A 10,521-nucleotide genomic window follows, 5' to 3' on the forward strand; every position below is an offset into this window, starting at 1 on the left:
ACCTGTGTCTATAAACCAATGGGGAGATGGGAGAGGCAGGACCTGCAGTGCGTCAGAAGTAGAAAGGAGAACTATTTTAAAGGCAACGCAGAAGCTCTGACACGCGCGAGCAGTGTGGGCGAAATAATTGAATAACAGATTTCTACATTTATTTTGCAACGCTCGCAGCCTATAATAGGCTAACCACACCACTCACGTTGTGTGCACGAACGTTGCAAAATAAATTAGCTAGCAAAAAATATGAAACTTTAACTGCTGGCTACTCTTCTTCCGTGCCATAACCCAATAAGGGAAGGTGTTTCCCTAAAAGTTGTCTGGGTTTAAACATTGTACAGAAAGTGTACAGCAAGCTAGCTTAATCAATTGATAGTGACATTATATTTCGTCCCAAGCAACGTCTCCTCGGCTATAGAAGGTTGTAGCTGAGCCTCTGAATGGCATAGAAACTCAATGGTATCGCCACACGCATCGGAGTAATGTCTTGCCTAGTTAAATAAAGGTTACAATGTCTTTCCCGGGTATTTTACAGCTTGTTTCTAGCATAAAGCATCGCAGACCAAAGCGCTGTTATAGATTGCGTTATATAATCGGATCTATTTTATTTCCTTCAAAATTATAAGCCAACTACGGGTAGGCTTGTGCTTTTCGCCATTTTCTTTTATGAAAATGTAGTCCTATGGCATACCCTCTCATACCTCTTCAATTCAAATCCTGGTTTTAACTTAACATCCTGGTTTTAACTTAACAACTTAGTAAAGTTTTCTTAAAATGAAGACTTGAAATTATGCCTACTCGAATTTGACTACGTTCAGCAACATGAGCTGTCCATTTCCGATTGATTGTGCCGGGCTGCTGCTTCAAGTTTCAGTACCACAATGTAAGTTAAGCAAAACTGACATGTCAGTAACGCTGATAAATACATAATGGCCAAGAAACTGTCTTTGTTCAAATCAATTATTCTGGGCGGCAGTGTAGCCTGGTGGTTAGAGTGTTGGACTAGCACCTGAAAAGTTGCAAGATCAAATCCCCGAGCTGACAAGGTACAAATCTGTCATTCTGCCCCTAAACAAGGCAGTTAACCCACTGTTCCTAGGCTGTCATTGAAAATAAGAATTTGTTCTTAACTGACTTGCCTAGTTAAATAAAAAAGGTATAAAATAATAGTAGTAGTAGCGAGCTATCAAAATTGATCTCCAGTCCTCATCTTTGCGCTCTCCTTCTCAAGCTGAACAGAATAGTCTATAGGCAAGATAAATATTTTTTGGAATAGGCCTAATCCAAAACTATTTTCTGAAGAATTTTGATTCTCCTCCTGAACTGCCACTCTAGGCCTTCACAGCACAGCATTGGGTAGGGACTGTACGTTATTTATGAGGGATACCTGAAATGAAAATGGCCTTCCCTTCAGTAAAATATAAAATATATTTTTACCTGACCCTCCCTGAACACTTGAAAAAAGAAGTAGTGACTCTCCCCTATACCGCAAATAATCATTCAAACAAAGTGGATAGCAGAGAACCCCTACCCTCTCCCCGGTTCTTTGTTTTATAAGCATTACATGGAAAAGTAGCCAGAAGGTTGTGGATTCACACACAAGGGTAGGGGTGAAAAGATCTCCATTATAATAAAAACATGAATTTATATTGTGGTCTGAGAAAAACAATGCGTTTTAGATGCATTTCTACATCATTTTACATGACTGTAGACAAGTATTTTGTTTTACCACAGAGCATGAGAACAAATGGACACATGCTGCAACACTGGAAGCGTTGTGATTTCTATACAGGCCATTGTTAAAGAGGATAGTATGGAACAGTGCTAAAGTTGACTATCAACAACAACAAAAATTTGCCGAAGTATCTGATCAATGAATTCAAGAAAAAAAAAGTTGCTTAACACAGCAGCTTCATATCAGGTAGGCCTATGTACTTCTAACTTGTTTTCACTTGGAAACCCTTTTCTAACTTATTATAGTCCATGATATTGTTTATTGAAAATAGATGTGTTGACTGATTGGGTCATGGAATATAAGAGCATCTGCTAGGTTTAATTAACAAACTCAACATGCATAGCTCACCCGAATGATCCTCAAACCAAAGACTGGCCAAACCCATGTTTCTAAAAGTGAATTCAAAAAGCACTGTGAAAAAGACTAGCCTAATAAGGCATTTTGTGTTTCATTAATTCTTGAACATTTTATATAGCCTAAATGCAAAATGTACAGGCATGTTGTGCTGCTGAAATGCTGAGCGCTTCACAATTGATTTCTTAAGGCAGGCTATAGCCGTGAAATAATATATTTGTTTCTTAGTCTAACTGGCTTGCTCCTGACTGATTTAGAGTTCATATTTAATAGCCTGTTGAACGTCAATTGATAGCAGAATCACATTACTTCCAAGCAAATTTAAAAAAATGTCCTCCTATGCTGTAGAAGGTTGTAGCGCCGCTTCAATGTCAGACAAACCCAAGATATCCCATATGCATCACGTCTTTCCCCAGCATTTTACAGCTAGTTTCTAGCATAAAGCATTGGACTAACGCGTCATTATAGATTGCTTTATATATTTCGGTACATTAAAAAAAAAAAAAAATTAATACCCTTAATTCAAGCCCTGGTTACCTTAACACATCAATACCTTCACCAACAGATATTTAAGAAGTGCATGGTGACTGAAGGAATTAGCTGATAAATGCTATGGATAGTAGACTAATGTCATCTGTCAAACAGGTAGGCCTACTGCTTGAACAAGAAGAAATAGGCTCCAACACAAAGCCCTCAGTAGTAGCCTTAAATTAAAATGAAAACCGTTTAAGTGAATTAGGCCTTCTCAAGTTAGCCTACTTTCAGCACCCATGTGCTGCCCATCACCATGGTTGCCTCTTCATAGTGAGCCAAGATATGTAAATTACCCAAATGGCTTATTGTGAGGTCAACTGACAAATAGCCTCATGGGCAATGAAACATTGCTTTTATTAAAATGATACCAGTGCCAAGCTTACCCCCAGACCTGTCAGTTTAGTGTGAACCCCTTTTTACTCCACTCAACAGGATGCAATGTTCTCCAGCACACAACCAGGACAGGTTCATATGCACGTTTCCCCACAATAGGCTGAATAATTTCCTCGACACAATAGAGCCTCCCCTCAGGTAGGTTACATTCCCCCTGACTGCCTCGGGTAAATAGCATGCAAAAGTGACACTGCACACTGAAGTATTCTGATATTGCGCTGCTAACAATGTGGTGAAAGGTACTACATTCTCACTCTGGTGCGGCACACAATGTAGGACCCACCCTTGGTTCTGCTCTACCAAACCCTCTACTGCTATGGGACAACATAAGGAGGGGGAAAACAATGTATAGAAAGGGTGTGGGGATAGGTTCTCGGTTTCTAGGGCTTGACAAAAACCATATCCCCACAAATAAAATAAACATCTCTGTATGGCGATATCCAGATCCACTCGCCGTCCCAGAACGCACCCAGTCAGACCCTGCTTGGCGAGGTCACCGATGGCCCCGCCTCCAGTGCTAAACGAGGGGAAGACAGATGGCAAGGAAACATGCCGACAATAGTGGCTTTCAGCGGTGTGGCAAAACGGCCCAGAGAGAAAGAATAGTGTAAGGGAAACACAGGAAGAATCACACCCCTTACTTGGCAGAGCTAAAGCTCCTAGATGTGCGCTGTACCAATGCCTTGCTCTGTCTTCTGCTCTCGGATCAACATTCAGCTCCACAGCCCCAGTTTGTCATCAGCACAGCCACCCACTTCCTCATTCAAATTCACCAGTAAGACTTCTCATCCCAGAGACACTGGTCCAGTGTAAACACCCAATACATGTCCATTTGCATGGGGCCCAATCCCAAACGCATTACCCTCCCCCATTTTCATCCAGGTAACAATTGTGAACATTTCGACTGCTCCCTTAGGCAGCACAAGAAGAAAAAAAAGTATCTGCAAGAGCAGATTAGGCCGGGGCTCAGGGTAGGAATATCCATTGCAGTCTATAATGCAGATTAGTTTTATACTAAACAAAAATATAAGTGCAACATGCAACAATTACCAAGATTTTACTGAGTTACAGTTCATAGAACAAAAATAGTCAATTAAAATAAATTCATTAGGCCCAAATCTATGGATTTCACATGACTGGGCAGGGGTGCAGCCATGGGTGGGCCTGGAAGGGCTTAGGTCCATCCACTTGCGAGCCAGGCCAGGCCAAGCCAATCAGAATGAGTTTTTCCCTACAAAAGGGCTTTATTACAGTCAGAAATACTCCTCAGAAAGAAAATCCCGCAGGTGAAAGAAGCCGGATGTGGAGGTCCTGGGCTGGCTTGTTACACGTGGCCTGTGGTTTTGAGGCCGGTTGGATGTACTGCCAAATTCTCTAAAACGAGATTGAAGTCGACTTAAGGTAGAAAAATGGACTGGACTGTTTTTGTCCATCCAACTGGATGGACATCATACATATATGGGAGAGGTTGAGGGTAGAGGAAGGACGGCAGTTGGCCGTTTCTGTGGAGTGTTTTGCTCTGAAGCCAAACTGCATGTGATGGGGCTGATGTTGTGTAATGTGTATAGTGTGATAGGGCTGTTGTTGAGGTGGGCAATCAGTTGTTCTGCTACACACCTGATTTAAAGATGGCCGTTATTATGGCCAATCTTCCAGACCCTTGGAAACACCCCCTGACCAATAGATGTGTTGGTGACTTTAGTAATGGGGCCAATGAGTGAGTCTTTGTAGTTTTTAAGAAGAGGTAGAGTCCAGCCCAAACACATCTTTGGCTTTAGAGTTCTTTAGTGAGCTAATCACCTTGTTCACCTCTGACTCAGAAACCTCCGTTATGATGAAGATAGGTTGAGTGTCATTGACTTGCACTGAGCCCAAGAAACCAGTGGAGGAGTTCTGTGTCAGTACCCTGACAGTCAACAAAGTAGAAATTGAAGGCTATTGCTATTTTGACTGCATCCTGTGTTAGATTGTCATTCACCATGATTTCTAGTCTTTTTGCAGTGTTACAATGGTCTTTCCCTGTTAACTTCTTTAGATTCTCCCAGATCAATTTAGAATTTCCCTTTGCTTCACCAATGATGTTAATAAAAAAGTTCCTTGGCCTGTCTGATTACTTTCATCACCTTATTTCTAAACATGGTAAACCTGTCATGCTCAAATTGGGATTTTAGGGCTGTTTTTAGAGCATCATCTTGTTCTTTCATCAGTTTCCAGATTTCATTTAGCCAAGGAAGAGTGCTCTTTTGGCCAGGTTTGGATTAGATTTTCTTTAGGAAGCCATTTATTGTAGTCTGAATTGTGGATAGAAAAACCTGAATATCAGATTCCACATCTGTATAGGACACAAGATCATTCCAATTAATTCCCTTGTGTTTTTAAAATAATTTAATTCACTCTTAGGTATACTGAGTTGATCCGGCTTTCTAACAGTAGAGGTTAAACCTGTTCGTACAAAACGTTCTGGCTATAAGTGTCAGATTATGATCAGATAGCCCAGTAACCATATTAAATTATTTAGTCATTCTCTCTGGTTTATTACTGAACACCAGATAAATCTGTGTTTTAGAGCAACAAGTCACCCTGGTTGGCCCTTTAACTAGCTGTGTAAGGTATTAATGATCCGTTTGAGGGTTTTCCTACAAGACTTCAGAGTTAATGTTAATCTCCCATTAAAATAATCTCTTTCCCAAAATCACATTCCCTAAACATGTTATTAAACTGATCAAAAAACACTTTTGGTGGAAGGTGGTTTACACATTCCAACAAGGGTAAAAGACATTTGGGGAGACAGTGTAACATTTACCCCAATACATTCTAGTTCACATGACCACTCAATTTGTTTACATCGGATATGTTCTTTAATGTAATTCATCACAACCCCTCCTCTTCCTTCAATCCTGTCTCTCCTGAAAACATTGTAGCCAGGCACAGTCAAAGCAGCATACGGAGAGTTTTTATGGAGCCATGTCTCTGAGAGGCAGAGGAAGTCAAGGTTGGAGTCTGTGAGAAGATTTTGAATTTGATCACTTTTTGGAATGACACTGCGAATGTTCAAGTGCCCCCTTAGTAGTCCCTTGGGCTTAGCTCGTGGGTCCCAGATGACTCGAGAGTGATTGACACATTGAAAACGTAAAAATGTTTGCGTTTTCTGACGGCTGGGTTTAGGCCGTTTTGATTAGGCGCAGTTCGGTAGTGCAATTGACTATCCCTTCTGCTTGCACTGGATGCGGGGAACTACTTAAAACAGCCTTCGTGCCAGAAGCAGAGTCAGGGATCGCGTATAGTGACTTGGATATGTTTGGAGAGTCAAATTCCATATTGGAGACGGTTGACTCGAGAGAAACCATGGGGCCATAGCACTCACCCACTTCCGCAGCGGCGACGATCAGTGGACGAGGCCATCCACCGCTTTCCACTCCGGTGAGTATCGCTGGCTCGGTGATGTTAGGCCCAGGGTTGAGTTGTACATCCCCAGAGAGCAGGAGGGTAGTTTAACAGTTTCCGATAAATGTTGTACTTGTGTTTGTTAGTCCTAAGCGGTACAGTGGAATAGGGAGCGAGGTATACTTGGCCATTATTCAGAACATTATGGTGTACTGTTTGCTCCGGTGGAACGGTGAACCAGTGTGTTTGTTGTTCGTATTCACCGGCTGTAGATTGATTGCGTCATCCCAGCAAGGACGCACTGAGACTATCAGTAGAGCAGCTACATAACACTGACAATCGTGGCAATGTAATAGAAATAAAACGCATAATTGCGCTTTAAATCTTTGCATGACATACATAGCTGGGGTCGGCGTACACCCTAACCCTTTAGATAAAATTAACAGCATCTGTAGGAGAAGCGGCACCTGCCCCACCACCCTCCCTTCCATCTGCCATCTTCCACATCATGTTGGAGGGTAATAAAGGAAATATATAATTTTTTTTGTGTGTGTGTGTGCATTATGTGGGATTGTAAGTGAGACAGACAACTACATTGGAAGCTACAATCTACAATATTAAAGCTCATCTAGATGAACGGAGGAAATTACAGAGAGATCATTGATGACAACCTGCTCCAGAGCACTCAGGACCTCAGACTGGGGCCAAGGTTCACCTTCCAACAGGACAACGACTGTAAGCACACAGCCAAGACAACGAAGGAATGGCTTCAGGACAAGTCTCTGAATGTCCTTGAGTGGCCCAGCCAGAGACCGGACTTGAACCAAATCAAACATCTCTGGAGAGACCTCAAAATAGCTGTGCAGCAACGCTCCCCATCCAACCTGACAGAGCTTGAGAGGATCTGCAGAGAAGAATGGGAGAAACTCCCCAAATACAGGTGTGCCAAGCTTGTAGCATCACCTCAAGACTTGAGGCTGAAATCGCTGCCAAAGGTGCTTCAACAAATTACTGAGTAAAGGGTCTGAATACATACTTAAATGTTTTATTAGCAAACATTTCTAAAAAACAGTTTTTGCTTCGTCATTATGGGGTATTGTGTGTAGATTGATGAGAAAAAAATACAATTTAATAATCAACGTTAGAATAAGGCTGTACCCTAACAAAATGTGAAAAAAGTCAAGGGGTCTGAATACTTTCAGAAGGTTGACTGCTCTGGATGTCTAGTTGCATACCCAACTGCAGTGCCAACCCGTCTATCTGGGACTGTGTTCAGGCTTAGGGTGAATGCCACTTCATCAACAGTGGCTCTCACTCTGGACCAAGAGTGTGTGTGTGGGAGACAAAAACTAATTTAACAAATTAGCAGTTTACTTGTCATCAGCTGGCTCTCAAAGTATTACTCTACTTCTTTCAGTCAAAATGTATGAGGAACAGGAATTCTAGAAGCCATAGTATTTGTCCAATGATCAGTGACCCCCCTTTATCTGCAGTCATTCTTAAATGGCTGTGTCTGCTACTTGGCGCCCCAGACTGCTACTACTTAGACATAAAGCTGATATGTTCTGAGCCTCAAGAGAACGACCTAACAGCTTCTGTCTTTCATTATTATTATTAAATCCCCATGCCCTTTTGAAGTTTAGTTTTTTTCCAATGCTCAGTCCAGTGAAACAACCCCAAATACGAGTTAGTTTGGCATTAGTAAGAGGCAGTGTTGATTTTCCTTTTAATTAAATGTCAACTGGGTTTTGATGTTATTTCAGACATAGAAAATGAAATTGCATTAATGTCAAACCAGTTTTAATAATGTCATCTGTCTCCTGGGTTGCATGTTCTCTACATGGAAATGTATGTACAGTTGAAATTGGAAGTTTACATACACTTAGGTTGGAGTCAATTAAACTCGTTTTTCATACACTCCACAAATTTCTTGTTAACAAACTATAGCTTTGGAGAGTCGGTTAGGACATCTACTTTGTGCATGACACAAGTAATTTTTCCAACAATTGTTTACAGGCAGATTATTTCACTGTATCACAATTCCAGTGGGTCAGAAGTTTACATACACTAAGTTGACTGTGCCTTTAAACAGCTTGGAAAATTCCAGAAAATTATGTCATGGCTGAAGAAGCTTCTGATAGGCTAATTGATATCATTTGAGTCAATTGGAGGTGTACCTGTGGATATTTTTCAAGGCCTGCCTTCAAACTTAGTGCCTCTTTGCTTGACATCATGGGAAAATCAAAATAAATCAGCCAAGACCTCAGAAAATAAATTGTAGACCTCCACAAGTCTGATTCATCCTTGGGAGCAATTTCCAAACGCCTGAAGGTACCAAATTCATCTGTACTAACAATAGTATGCAAGTATAAACACCATGGGACCACACAGCCGTCATACCACGCATTCTGTCTCCTAGAGATGAACGTGCTTTGGTGCAAAAAGTGCAAATCAATCCCAGAACAGCAAAGGCCCTTGTGAAGATGCTGGAGGAAACGGTACAAAAGTATCTATGTCCACAGTAAAACGAGTCCTATATTGACATAACCCGAAAGGCCGCTCAGCAAGGAAGAAGCCACTGCTCCAAAACTGCCATAAAAAAGCCAGACTATGGTTTGCAACTTAATATGGGGACAAAGATCATACTTTTTGGAGAAATGTCCTCTGGTCTGATGAAACAAAAATAGAACTGTTTAGCCATAATGACCATTGTTATGTTTGGAGGAAAAATGTTTAGGCTTGCATCCAAAGGGTGTAACATGGGGGTGAAAGCATCAAGTTGTGGGGGTGCTTTGCTGCAGGAGGTACTGGTGCACTTCACAAAATAGATGGCATCATGAGGATGGAAAATTACGTGGATATATTGAAGCAAAATCTCAAGACATGAGTCAGGAAGTTAAAGCTTGGTTGCAAATGACCCCAAGCATACTTCCAAAGTTGTGGCAAAATGGCAGTCAAGGTATTGGAGTGGCCATCACAAAGCCTTGGCCTCAATCCTATAGAAAGTTTGGTTAGGGTGTATGTAAACTTCTGACTTCATCTGTAATTGTGTGTCCTGTCTAAGAGACATAACTATCCTATTATTCACACATTGGTCAATTACATGTGAAATACTTTAAAATACTTGAGCTGCATTTGGTTTATCTTGACCATAATTTGCACTTTTGGGACTATTCCACTGGTTCTATTGTATTGGGAAAGCTAAATGAAGCGCACCTCGACTGCAGTGCCCTTTAATTATTGGGACAGTGAATGTTTTTTCTTCTCTACTTTTGACTCGGTACTCAAAGTTTGGATTTGAAATCAAACAATGACTATGAGGTTAAAGTGCAGACTGTCGGCTTTAATTTGAAGTCATTTTCATACACTTTGGGTGAACCCGTTTAGGAATCACTGCACTTTGTACATTGTCCTCCCATTTTGGGGGAGCAAAAGTATTGGGGCAAATTCACTTATACCTTTTTACTATTTTAATATATGTAAGTATTTATTCCCATATTCACAGCACACAATGGCTGCATGCAGCTACATCCAGCTTGTAACCTTGTTTTGGTTGTGTTTGAGATGATTTTGTGCACAATAGAAATTAGAAATGAATTGTAAATCATGTATTGTGTCATTTGAGCCACTTTTATTGTAAATAATAATAATGTTTCTAAGCATTTCTACATCCATGGGGTATCTACCATGATTACGGATAATCCTTAGTGAATAATGATGAGTGAGAAAGTTAGACATGCCAAAATCATGCCCCCAAGACATGCTAACCTCTCACCATAATAATAACAGGGGAGGTTAGCATTTTGGGGGGATATGATATTTTTGCATCTATTTCTCATCCATCATCATTCACGATTCATTCAGGATTATCCGTAATGATGGTAGCATCCACATTCATGTAGAAGTGTTTAGAAACATGGCTCCAAAATGACAATCCGTTATTTACCATTAACTTCTTTCTACTGGGCACAAAATCAACTGAAGCACAACCAAAACAAACAGAAAATGCATCTAACAAAATTGTTGTCACAAGCTTGATGTAGTCATTCCGTGCTAGGAATATGGGCCCAAATATTTTTGCTCCACCAAAATGGGGGAGGGGGTGGGGGTGGGGGCAGACTATGTAC

Source organism: Oncorhynchus tshawytscha, linkage group LG16 (genome assembly GCF_018296145.1).
Source record: "Oncorhynchus tshawytscha isolate Ot180627B linkage group LG16, Otsh_v2.0, whole genome shotgun sequence".
In the NCBI taxonomy this organism is placed as follows: Eukaryota; Metazoa; Chordata; class Actinopteri; order Salmoniformes; family Salmonidae; genus Oncorhynchus; species Oncorhynchus tshawytscha.